This window comes from Geotrypetes seraphini, chromosome 17, assembly GCF_902459505.1.
Source record: "Geotrypetes seraphini chromosome 17, aGeoSer1.1, whole genome shotgun sequence".
NCBI lineage: Eukaryota > Metazoa > Chordata > Amphibia > Gymnophiona > Dermophiidae > Geotrypetes > Geotrypetes seraphini.
In genome coordinates this window covers 36,456,917-36,469,274 of record NC_047100.1, presented here as the reverse complement: position 1 = coordinate 36,469,274, position 12,358 = coordinate 36,456,917, and the positions used below count along the sequence as shown (strand labels likewise).

The window sequence follows — 12,358 nt, the reverse complement described above, 5'->3', positions numbered from 1 at the left end:
AAATAATATTGTATAACATTATACCTATATCCTAGGAATGCCCCTAACCCACACATGCCCTCTCCCACAATCATACCTACTTTGGTGTTTAGGCATGCATTTTATAGAACAGAGCATAGGGCAGAGTCTCATGTAATAATATAGATTGCCAATTAAAAACCAATTATTGAATTCTTCTTAAACTGAACTGGTTTTAATTGGTATTCCACTTTAAAACTAGTTATTGGGAATTGATGTACTATTGTATCATATCGTATCAACTAATTAGTTTATATGCAGATGTGTGATCCACACCCATCTTTGGACAACTTGCACAAAATCCAGCTAATAATGTTTTGTGCTAATATGCGTGAATTCTTAAGAAGAAAATCATAACTCTATTTCTCAGGTACTCTCAGTAGCGTAGCAAGGGGGAGTGGAGGGTGGACCACCCTGGGTGGGTCACCAGCACCTCTCCTCTCTGCCCACCCACGTCTTCAAAGCTTCTCTGGCAGTGAGTAGCATCTCCTACTTGTTGCTCATGCCGGCCTGAGCTCTCCTTATGACATCACTTTCTGGTCGTGGGACCAGGAAGTGACATCAGAGGTGTTTCAATAGTATCCTTCAAGGATACTTCACACTAAACCATGTGCTTCTAAGTGTTGAGAATAGGAAGGAGGGTAAGAATAGATAAGCCTAAACCACTTGCCATGGATTTCCCCTCTGGAAGATACCAAAGTGGTGTGAAGCTCAGGGAACAGCTCCACGTGTCTACAAGGATATTGAGGAGTTATGCCAGCAGTGTGCCAGATTTTAAAAGGAAATGGGATACACATGTGGGATCTCTAGGGGGTAAAAATGGAAATGGGATACACATGTGGGATCTCTAGGGGGGTAAATTCAAGGGGGTGGGGTCGTTAGAGTGGGCAGACTTGATGGGCTATGGCCCTTTTCTGCCGTCATCTTCTATGTTTCTAAGGGATTTGAAAGGAGAGAAGGTGGTTACGTAGAAATAGAAAATGATGGCAGATAAAGACCATATAGCTGAGCTAGTCTGTCCATGCATACCAATTATGGTTTAATTTATAAGAAAACAGTATGTAAATTAAGCCAGAACATTTTAACAAGTCAAACAACCAACAAATAAGAACAGACTGTATCAGTGCATTTAAAAAGCCCATATTTTCTCGATTCTAAAACATCCCCAGTTTGCAAAACTGAAAAATATGGTAAATAAACATGCAGAGGGAAAACCATATAAGTAACAGAGTAGACACCGAGGAGGAAGGGGAAAACATGAAAAAGGATCTACAAAAGTTAGAGGAATGATCTAATATCTGGCAACTAAATTTCAATGCAAAGAAATGCAGAGTAATGCATTTGGGGATTAATAATTGGAAGGAGCCATATATGCTGGGAGGTGAGAAGCTGATATGCACGGATAGGGAGAGGGACCTTGGGGTAATAGTGTCTGAAGATCTAAAGGCGAAAAAACAGTGCGACAAGGTGGTGGCTGCTGCCAGAAGGATGCTGGGCTGTATAAAGAGAAGCGTGACCAGTAGAAGAATGAAGGTATTGATGCCCCTGTACAGGTTGTTGGTGAGGCCCCACTTGGAGTATTGTGTTCAGTTTTGGAGACCATATCTGGTGAAGGACACAAAATGGCTTGAAGCGGTCCAGAGGAGAGCAACAAAAACGATAGGAGGTTTACGCCAAAAGACCTATGAGGAGAGACTGGAAGCCCTGAATATGTATACTCTAGAGCAGGGGTGTCCAATAGGTCAATCGTGATCGACCGGTAGATCGCCAAGGCAAAGTGAGTTGATTGCGGAGCCCATCCCAGGCTCCATGATAGACTCGCCTTGCCTTCACAATCTAACGGGCCGATCAGCATTCCTGTCATCAATTCTGTTGTCAGAGAGGAAGTTCCGGGCCAGCCAATTGCTGCCTGGCTGGCCCAGAACTTCCTCTCCGACGACAGAATTGACATCGGGGAGAGGAATGCTGGTTGCCCCGATGCAGGGAGAGCTTGGAGTGGCGGTGGCTATGGGGCCTGTTTCCCAATGGCGGCGGCAGTGGCTTGGGGAGGGCAGGGAGAAAGAAAGAAAGGGGGCAGACAGGGGGAAAGAAGGGAAACAGAAAGGAGGCATGAAGAGAGAAAAAGAAAGGGAGGCAAGGAGAAAGAAAGGGCAGAGAGAGGGATAAAAAGTTGGGGGAGGGAATGAGGTCTGAAGGAGAGGAAGCATACAGGAGGCTGAAAGAAGGGAAGAAATATCAGATGCACAGTCAGAAGAAGAAAGTGCATCCAGAGACTCATGAAATCACCAGACAACGAAGGTAGGAAAAATTATTTTATTTTCAATTTAGTGATCAAAATGTATATCTGTTGTCTATATTTTGCACTATGGCCCCCTTTTACTAAACCGCAATAGCGTGTTTTAGCGCAGGGAGCCTATGAGCGTCGAGAGCAGCGCAGAGCATTCAGCGCAGCTCTCTGCGCTAAAAACTGCTATCGTGATTTAGTAAAAAGAGAGGGGGGTATATTTGTCTATTTTTGTATGGTTGTTACTGAGGTGACAATGAATAGAGTCATCTGCCTTGACCTCTTTGAAAAAACCCCGGAATATAAATAATTCACATTTTCTCAGTGTACAGTGTGGTTTTTGTTGTTGTTTTTTTTAAATTTTATTGTTGGTAGATCATTTTGACATGGTCATTTTAAAAGTAGCTCGCAAGCCCAAAAAGTGTGGGCACCCCTGTTGTAGATGGACTGGAGTGAGCTTTGAGGGAGACTTCAGTAGTTAGAACCTAAGAACAGTACAGAGAATGGGCAGAGCTTTGGATTCTTACCCAGAAATAGCTAAGAAAAAACCCAACTAATTTTTAGATTGAATCAGGTTGGGCAGACTAGATGAACCATTCGGGTCTTTATCTGCCATCATCTACTATGTTACTAAGTAGTATGGTATTTTGAAAATAAACTGTTAAGAGTGTGCAAATACTGTAGCTTAGCATTTAGACACATCAAGACCACATGACTTGCAATAGGTGTCCTCAGTTCTAAGAGAATGAAAATCACAAGAACTATGAACTCAAAAGAACACTTGAACAGTGTGGACTCCTGTGTTAAAACCAAAAACCAAAATTCAACAGCCAGACTTTTTGGGATGTTGCAGTGGACTTGTTTGATCCTCTTTTCTCTTTTTGCCTTTCTGGTGTTTGAACTGCTTTTTGTACTGGATTAATTTAGTCCTATATATTCAGTGGCGTACCTAGCATATGTGACACCCGGGGCCCATCATTTTTTTGACCCCCCCCATCTATATGAAAAATATGATTTTTAGTAACAATCCACATATCGCACAACAAGAATGTACCTAGGAAAAGGCAGCATCTTAAACACTGCAGTGAGCACTAGAACACCAACGCATACATTGTAAAACTAAACAAACCAGATCCTACACAGTCAATTGATGCTATCAGAAAGCCATGTCCCTTTCATACATACAGACAGATACACCCTCGCCCAATATGGAATAATCACAAACTAAAAATAGAAATATGTAGACAAAAGTTAAACTGAACCGCCAAGAAACCAGACTCTGCAACACTACAACACCACAAAAACATTAATTCATGTCCTCTAATACTGTGCAAAATATAAAGACAGCAGATGTAAATTTGAAAAACCTGATACATAACAATCACCACTTTACAAATTAACAAATAAAAATAAAATAAATATTGAGAAATAAGAAAATACCATTTTATTGGACTAATCCCCGTAAGCTCAGTCCCCCATCCACGCAAACCACCTGATTCCATCCACACAAGCCTTGAATTGTTTTATATTGAACTTATTATATTAAAGTATAAAAAGAAACAATATTCTGTACAATTGTCAATTTATAAATCAGCGTCTTCTCCCCACTCTCTCTTCCCCGTTTCCCTTCAGCGTCTTCAGCCCACTTTCTCTCCACTTTCCTTCAGCGCATGCACATAAAAACAAGCAAGTATTTTTATATCATTTTCATTCTATTCATTCATAGAAATTAAAGTCTAAATAATGGCAGTCACATAACAAAACATGATTTTACAAAAATAATTCCCTGCACAGTCAAGCCTGCAAGGATTACTAGATGTCTTTCAGCAGCTCCCCTCCCTCCCTCCCCCTTACCTTTGTGGCCAAGTCAAAATGATCTACCAACAATAAAATTTTAAAAACAAAGCATACTGTACGCAGAGAAAATGTTAATTATCATTTATATTCTGTGGGTTTTCAAAGAGGTCAAGGCAGATGACTTTATACAATGTCAACTCAGTAACAACTATACAAAAATAGACAAATATACCCCCTCCCTTTTTACTAAACCGCAATAGCGTTTTTTAGCGCAGGGAGCTGCGCTGAATGCCCCACGCTGCTCTCAATGCTCATAGGCTCCCTGCGCTAAAACCGCTATTGCAGTTTAGTAAAAGGGGGCCATAGTGCAAAAATATAGACAGCATATATAAATTCTCAAAACGGACACATTTTGATCACTAAATTGAAAATAAAATCATTTTTCCTACCTTTGTTTGGTAATTTCATCAGTCTCTTTATTCTTCTGACTGTGCATCCAATATTTCTTCCCTTCTTTTAGCCTCCTGTATGCTTCCTCTCCTCCAGACCTCATTCCCTCCCCCAACTTTTTCTTTCTTTCATCCTGCTCCCTTCTTTCTTTCTCTCTCCATGCCCTTTCTTTCTGTATGTCTGTCTTTCTCTCTCTCTCTTTGTGCTCCATTTTTTCTTTTTCTTTGTTTCACCCTGCCCCCTTTCTTTCTGGCTCCCTTTCGTCGTCCCCCCCTTCTTTCTCCCTCCCCTCCCCTATGTCACCGCCATTGGGAAAATGCTGCCACCGCCGCTGAGGAATAGGCTGCCACACTTAATTGGAAACATCACATCCAACAGCAGCAACCTCTTCAAACTCGTCAATAACCTTTACAACATTGAAACACTCACTAACAACCAGGAAGATTCAACACTAACCGCCAACACCCTAGCGGATTTCTTCAACTCCAAGATCCTAAAACTAAGATCAGCACTACCCACCAAGACCAATCCCCTGGAGCTCTTTCCCATCCTCCCTGACATCGACATAGCTAAACCAGACCAAGGGTCTAGATCCGACCTAAACTGGAACCAACTTACCACAATCGACTGGAAAACCTTCAACAAATATTACAACAAATACACCAAATCCTTCTGCAAACTAGATACTTGCCCCCCAAATGTGATGAAAACGGCTCCGATCTACTTCAAAGCTAACATGCTACTATGGGTCAACTCCCTACTATCCGCAGGAAACTTCCCTCCAGAACAAGGACATATCTTAATAACCCCAATCATAAAAAGCATAAAGGACTCTTCCAACGCACCTTCCAATTACAGACCAATAGCTAACATACCACTATTCACCAAAATCGCGGAAGGGGCAGTAAAAGCAGAACTCTCCGCATACCTGGAAAAATTCAATATCCTAAGCGACAATCAATCGGGCTTCCGCACGGACCACAGCACAGAGACCATCATCGCCTCCTTACTAGACCACCTGCACATACTCTTCAGTCGGGGCTCCAGCGCCCTGATCTTACAATTTGATCTAAGCAGTGCGTTTGACCTAGTTGACCACACTATTCTCCTGGAATGCCTGGCCCACATTGGAATCTCCGACCGGGTACTCAGCTGGTTCCAAGGGTTCCTACGAAACAGATCCTACAGGGTACACAAAAATGACAACTTCTCCTACAGCTGGGTGAACTCCTGCGGTGTACCACAAGGCTCCCCCTTATCCCCCACCCTATTCAATATCTACCTCGCCTCCCTCAGTAACCTCCTTCACAAACTTAAGCTCAAATTCTTCATCTATGCAGATGACATCACAATTGTCATCCCTCTAACCAGTCTATCCCAGGATCTTCTCAACTACATAACTAGCATACTCAGCCAGATAGAACTCTGGATGCTCTCCTTCAAACTAAAGCTCAACCCAGACAAAACAAAATTCTTTCTAGCCACCCCCAAAGACAAAATCAAAGACACCACAATCCAGGTGAAAGGATTGGTTTTCCCACTCGAACAAACATTAAAAATACTAGGAGTCACGCTTGACAAACATCTATCCCTAGAAAATCACACAGACCTCACTGTCAAGAAAGGCCTTTCAGCACTCTGGAAACTCCGTACCATAAAGAAATACTTCGATGACACTGCATTTCGACTATTAGTTCAATCCTCTATCCTCAGCATACTGGATTATTGCAATATCATCTACCTAAGCTCCACAAAGAAAATCACCAGAAGACTAAAACTGATTCAAAACACAGCTGTCCGCCTAATTTTCGGCCTGAACAAATGGGAACACATCACCCCCTTCTACCACCAACTGCACTGGCTACCCTTCGAATCCCGAGTCCTCTTCAAGTTCGCCTGCATCTGTTACAAGACAGTATTTGGTCTCTCACCAAAATACCTCTCCCCACATTTCAACATGTATTGCACCAACAAGAAATCCCGCAGAATCCAGTTGTTTACCTTCCCCTCCATAAAATCATGCCAGCTCAAAAGATTCATCGACAAAACCTTCGCCTTCCAGGCGGCCAAGCTGAACCCTTGGCTAGCCCAAATGATGCTAGAGCCCCCGACCTACCTAGACTTCAGAAAACTTCTCAAAACACACCTCTTCCGCGAACAAGACCCTTAATCCTCACCCCCCGCATACACTCCAACCCCCCCACCCCCACATCCCTCTCCCCCCCCTCCTCTGGTTTCCCACACCCTCCATTTTATCTTCTCACCCAACTACGATAAACCTGTGCTAAAACTACTTTGCTTCCTTCCACGCTACCTGCAATTCCGACAAAATTTTTGTAAATCCGGGTTCAGACCGGATCCTAATGTAATGGATGTAAACCGCCTAGAACTCTTTGGGTATGGCGGGATATAAGAACATAATAATAATAATAATAATAATAATACTGCCATCGGGAACAGGCTGGCTCCGAGTTCGCCCTGCTTCTCTTCCCTGCGGACATCGGGGAAGACTTCTGGTCGGCTATGTGTGCTGGGGCAGTGCAGGCAGGAAAAAGAAGACGAGCCTTGCGGCTCAAGCTCCATTTGGCTGAGAAAGTTGCTGGTAATTTGCTTGCAGATGAGGGTTGGGAGGCAAACGCGGAACACAAAAGAGGGGAGGGAGTGCGTTTTTGGACACAAGACATGAACTTGGGAAAGAGGATGGAGGTAGGGAGGGAAAGAGATGCTGAGGTGGGGGAGGGAATGCGTTTTTGGACGCAGAAGGCATGAACTTGGGAGAGAGGAAGGGAGGGAAAGAGATGGTTGTGTACACGGGAATAAGAAAGGAGAATTTTTGGTCATAGGGAGGGAGTGAGGTACAGATGAGAGGGAGAAATATTGTGGTGGAAAGGGAACAGTGGGACGGATTGAAATGGATGCAAGAGAGAGGAATGTTGGACATAGTGGTGAAGAAAATGGAGGGAGAGATGTGGCATGGTGTTGGAGAGGGGTGATAGAAGGAGAAATGTTGGGCATGGGGCTGGGAAAGCGGAAAAAATAAACTGGGACCAACTTTATAGAAAAATAAGTCTCCAGACAACAAAGGTAAAAAAAGGTAAAATATGTTAGCTTTGGGAAATGTATATAGCAGATGTCTTTGTATTGTGTTCAAAAGAATAGGAAATGCATTTCTGTTTTTATTTCTACAGTGTTGAAGTACTTGCTGACCCTTGCTGTGACTGGTGGGGATCCCCAAGCACCGCTAGCAGAGGACCTCCTCTAGAGACGGCCAGAACTCCCCTCCACCAAGCACAGTAGTTGCTGGCAAAATCCATGAGCCACTGAGGTTCCAGCATCTGTGACTCGGGGACGCTACTGCTGCCTGCCAAGCTTGGCAAAAGGGACCCCTGGCCAACTGCAAAGGAAGTCCTCAGCTGACAGCTTGCGGGTTCTCATCAGCTGAGTATTTATATTTTATATTTACATTAGAGGCTCTGGTAGAAACCCATTTACAAAGTATGTATTCTTCCCAATTAATATTTCCAAATTAATAAAGTCTCTTTGCTTATTTGTAAATGGGTCTCTACCAAATCCTTTAATTCAGTAGCATAATTAAATAAAATAACTATTTCTGAAGTTTATAGGCAAGTTTATAGGGACGGGTGGGGATGGGTGGGTTTTTGGCGGGGACGGGTGGGATTTCTGTCCCCGCGCAACTCTCTAATCTGCGCATGCTCAAGGCTTTCTAGTTCTTGTTCTGTCCGAGAATCCCTTGATAAATTTAAAAGTAACTTGAAGGCTTTTCTTTTTAAAAATGCATATGGTGTATAATAGTCCTTTTAAGGACGGTAATGGAAATCTGTTCCTTGCCATCTTTTAATCATTTTAGCTTATTTTACATAATTTTAGACTTTTTATACTTTGTTCCCCTTCCTTTTTTTTTTTTGGATCCCTCTTCCCCTCTCTTTCTTTTCATACAAATTATATTTCTGCCCTTCTCCATCTTGTATCGGTAAGTTTATGTTCGTCAGTGCGTTTGATTGCTTGTAGCACTGTTTGTAATTTGTTTTTAATATACATTTTTATTATACTCTGTTTTTATATTATGTAAAACCGCTTTGAATTTTTAATAAGGCGGTATATCAAATTTTTAAATAAACCTGAAACTTCTCACACTTACAGCATCTCTTGTACAGCACCTACAGGAGCCAAGTGGCAACCCAAAGAGTCATTGTAGCATATATTCAACCTTTAGAAGCATCTTCCAGTGGAGGAAAAAAAAAGTCAAAATCAATGTCCATTAATTCCCTGCAGTTCTGACATCGCATCAGGGAACATAAAAAATAGTCAAAACGGCTCATTTTCAAAGCACTTAGACGCCCAATGTACCATAGGTTTCAATCAAACTGACTTTCTGGACATGTTGTGGAACTTTTTATACCTCTGAATGCCGCTGTGCACCCATAGCTGAAAGGGACATATCTGGAGGAGTGGTTAGGGCAGTGTGTGGGCGGGATGGGGGGGTCAACCTAGACTTGGGGCTAGATTCACTAAGCAAGCTGATAACCAGCCAACTTGGTTTTTGCAAGGGGAGATCGTGCCTAACAAACTTATTGCACTTCTTCGAAGGAATTAACAAACGGATGGACAGAGGAGACCCCATAGACATCATATATCTAAATTTCCAAAAAGCCTTTGACAAGGTACCCCATGAACGCCTACTTCGGAAACCGAAGAACCATGGGGTGGAAGGAGACGTGCATAGATGGATCAGAAACTGGTTGGCGGGTAGGAAACAGAGGGTAGGAGTGAAGGGCCACTACTTGGGCTGGAGGAGGGTCACGAGTGGTGTCCCGCAGGGCTCAGTGCTCGGGCTGCTGCTATTTAATATATTTATAAATGATCTAGAAACAGGGACGAAGTTTGAGATAATAAAATTCACGGACGACACCAAACTATTTAGTGGAGTTTGGACTAAAGAGGACTGCGAAGAATTGCAAAGGGACTTGAACAAACTAGGGGAATGGGCGACGAGATGGCAGATGAAGTTCAACGTTGAGAAATGTAAAGTATTACATGTGGGAAGCAGAAACCCGAGGTACAGCTATATGATGGGAGGGATGTTATTGAAGGAGAGTACCTAAGAAAGGGACTTGGGGGTAATGGTGGACATGACAATGAAGCCGAGGGCACATGCGCAGCGGCTGCCAAGAGAGCAAATAGAATGCTAGGTATAATCAAGAAGGGTATTACTACCAGAACGAAAGAAGTTATCCTGCCGTTGTATCGGGCGATGGTGCGCCCGCATCTGGAATACTGCGTCCAATATTGGTCGCCGTACCTTAAGAAGGATATGGCGTTACTCGAGAGGGTTCAGAGGAGAGCGACACGTCTGATAAAAGGTATAGAAAACCTTTCATACGCTGAGAGATTGGAGAAACTGGGTCTCTTTTCCTTGGAGAAGAGGAGACTTAGAGGGGATATGATAGAGACTTACAAGATCATGAAGGACATGGAGAGAGTAGAGAGGGACAGATTCTTCAAACTTTCGAAAAATAAAAGAACAAGAGGGTATTCATTAAAGTTGAAAGGGGACAGATTCAAAACGAATGCTAGGAAGTTTTGCTTTACTCAACGTGTGGTGGACACCTGGAATGCGCTTCCAGAGGGCGTAATAAGGCAGAGTACGGTACTGGGGTTCAAGAAAGGATTGGACAATTTCCTGCTGGAAAAGGGGATAGAGGGGTATAGATAGAGGATTACTGCACAGGTCCTGGACCTGTTGGGCTGCCACGTGAGCGGACTGCTGGGCAAGATGGACCTCAGGTCTGACCCAGTGGAGGCATTGCTTATGTTCTTATGTGTACCAATCAGTTTGCGACCCCTTTGTGACCCGATTTTACTCCAGCCCGATTCACTTACCTCTGTGCCAATCTGATTCTGATCTGTGCATGTAAATGAGGGGAACGGCATGCAAAGTAGGCAGGGACGCGATTCACTAAAGAAATCTTGGAAACTGACTGGGCTGGCCGATCAACATAAGAAATGACTGCTGGGGACCAGTCGCAAATGTCCTTTCCCACTGTCCTTGGCCTCAAATCTCTCTTGGGCAGCCAGTTCTGAATTTTGGATTGAAACTGTGGCTGGTTTATCCTAAAGTTTTACTTAGATTAGGCCATGGGTCTGGTGATGTCTCAGAGGCTGTAGCCTGAGGTTTGAAGTTCCACAATTCAGGTGTTTTAGAACAGAACCACATGTTATGCTGCCCACAGAGTTGTCTGTTTGCTTTAACTTCTTTCCTTCTGGTCTTTGCAGGTGCCGCTCTGCTCTCTGCCCCAACTCTCTTGCCCTCTGCCGCCTTTCCCCGCAGTGCAGCCCCGCTTTAAAACCACGGGCTTGCACTGCGGGGAAGGGCAGGAGAGTCAGGGTGGCAAGAGCAGGGCTCGGCTGGAAGGGGCAGAGAGCAGAGCTAGTGAATCTAGCCAGGGCAGTGAACGGCAGTGTTGGTGAAGGGGAAGAGGCTGCTGCTGCCGGGGATCGCCCTTCCCTAGGAGAGCAGGAGAGTCGGGGCCCTTAAAAAAACCCAAACAAACCAGCAAAAACGAATACAAAACGCATGCGCAGACCATCTGCAGGGAAAGCAGATGGTCTGCGCATGCGTCAGGATCGCACACTAGTGATCCGTGCGGTCGGAGGGGGGCATTCCTCCGATCACCCTCATTTTAATTTTTTTTGTTTTGTGAATTGGTTGGGCCTGCACTGTTTGGCCACGGATTGGGCACGGAAAGGATGTTAGTGAATCTAGCCCTTAGTCCTCCTGCGGGGAAAATTGAATGTTTTGCTAGACATCCTGGATGAAACTTAAAACGTTGTAAGTTAGATGATGTAAAAACAGATATAAGGGCCAAAAAGTTATCCAAAGTGACCAGATCACCACTGCAGAGACAAAATAAAGACCCCCACAAAGATCAGAATAAAAATGAACATACCTGTCTCCAGAACATCAGCACCTAGTATAGGAAAGCCTAGTAGAGCTGCACATAGGTGGCTTAAGTAGTCTGGGGGTTGGGCTAGTGAACCATAGAGAGGAGGATCCAGGCCCATAAGCCACTCTAACCACTACATTAATGGTGGAACATGTGCGCACACCAACACCCCCATATAGGTGCTACTTGCAGCCATAAGAGATATTGGGGTTGTAGACAGGTGGATATAATGGATTTTGGGGTCCTCCCCATAACCTATAAGGGAGTTCTGGTGAGATGTTTATGTGGCACCCTTTATGTGAAGTTCACAGCAGCACCCTATACGGTCCCCACTGCTCTGTTGCCATGTCTGGGTGGCCAGTCCATTACATGATTGGTCCTTCCCATGTCTAAATGGTCTTGTTCTGGGCATTTGGGAATTGGACTAAATTTGGATTGAAAATGTGGTATAAACATAGATGTCCTGACAATCTGGATGAACAATAACCAGGACATCTGGATAGATGATTTCCACCCCCCCCCCCCCCCAAAAAAAAAAAAAAATAAATAAATAAATAAAATTATTCTAGACGTATTTTTTGTAAATGGGTATTTTCCCACTGCCAACTTTGAGCATCTAGTACCATATGCCCAAATCGGACTTAGACGTATGTTTTGATTATGCCCCTCTATGGGAGATACCCTATAGAATAGTGCACATCCAGATCCATGCTCAAAATTGAATGAATGCCAATAGGCACCCAATTTTTAATGGTTCAGAGCTCATTAGCCAATTTAATGCACATGCACTTTGGAAGCTTGTAACTTTGGGCACCATATACAGAATCCAGGGGTAACCATGCTA

General features: G+C 43.8%; 1 protein-coding gene and 1 long non-coding RNA gene across 4 annotated transcripts in view; one reads left to right on the top strand and one right to left on the bottom strand.

Annotated features, from left to right (window-relative positions):
• LOC117351224 (store-operated calcium entry regulator STIMATE-like) overlaps window positions 1-12,358 on the bottom strand; it is a 310,978-nt gene that overhangs the window by 31,271 nt on the left and 267,349 nt on the right. The window lies entirely within an intron of this gene.
• The window catches only part of LOC117351225, a 127,427-nt gene that overhangs the window by 18,497 nt on the left and 96,572 nt on the right, over window positions 1-12,358 (top strand). The gene's annotated exons all lie outside the window — the stretch shown is intronic.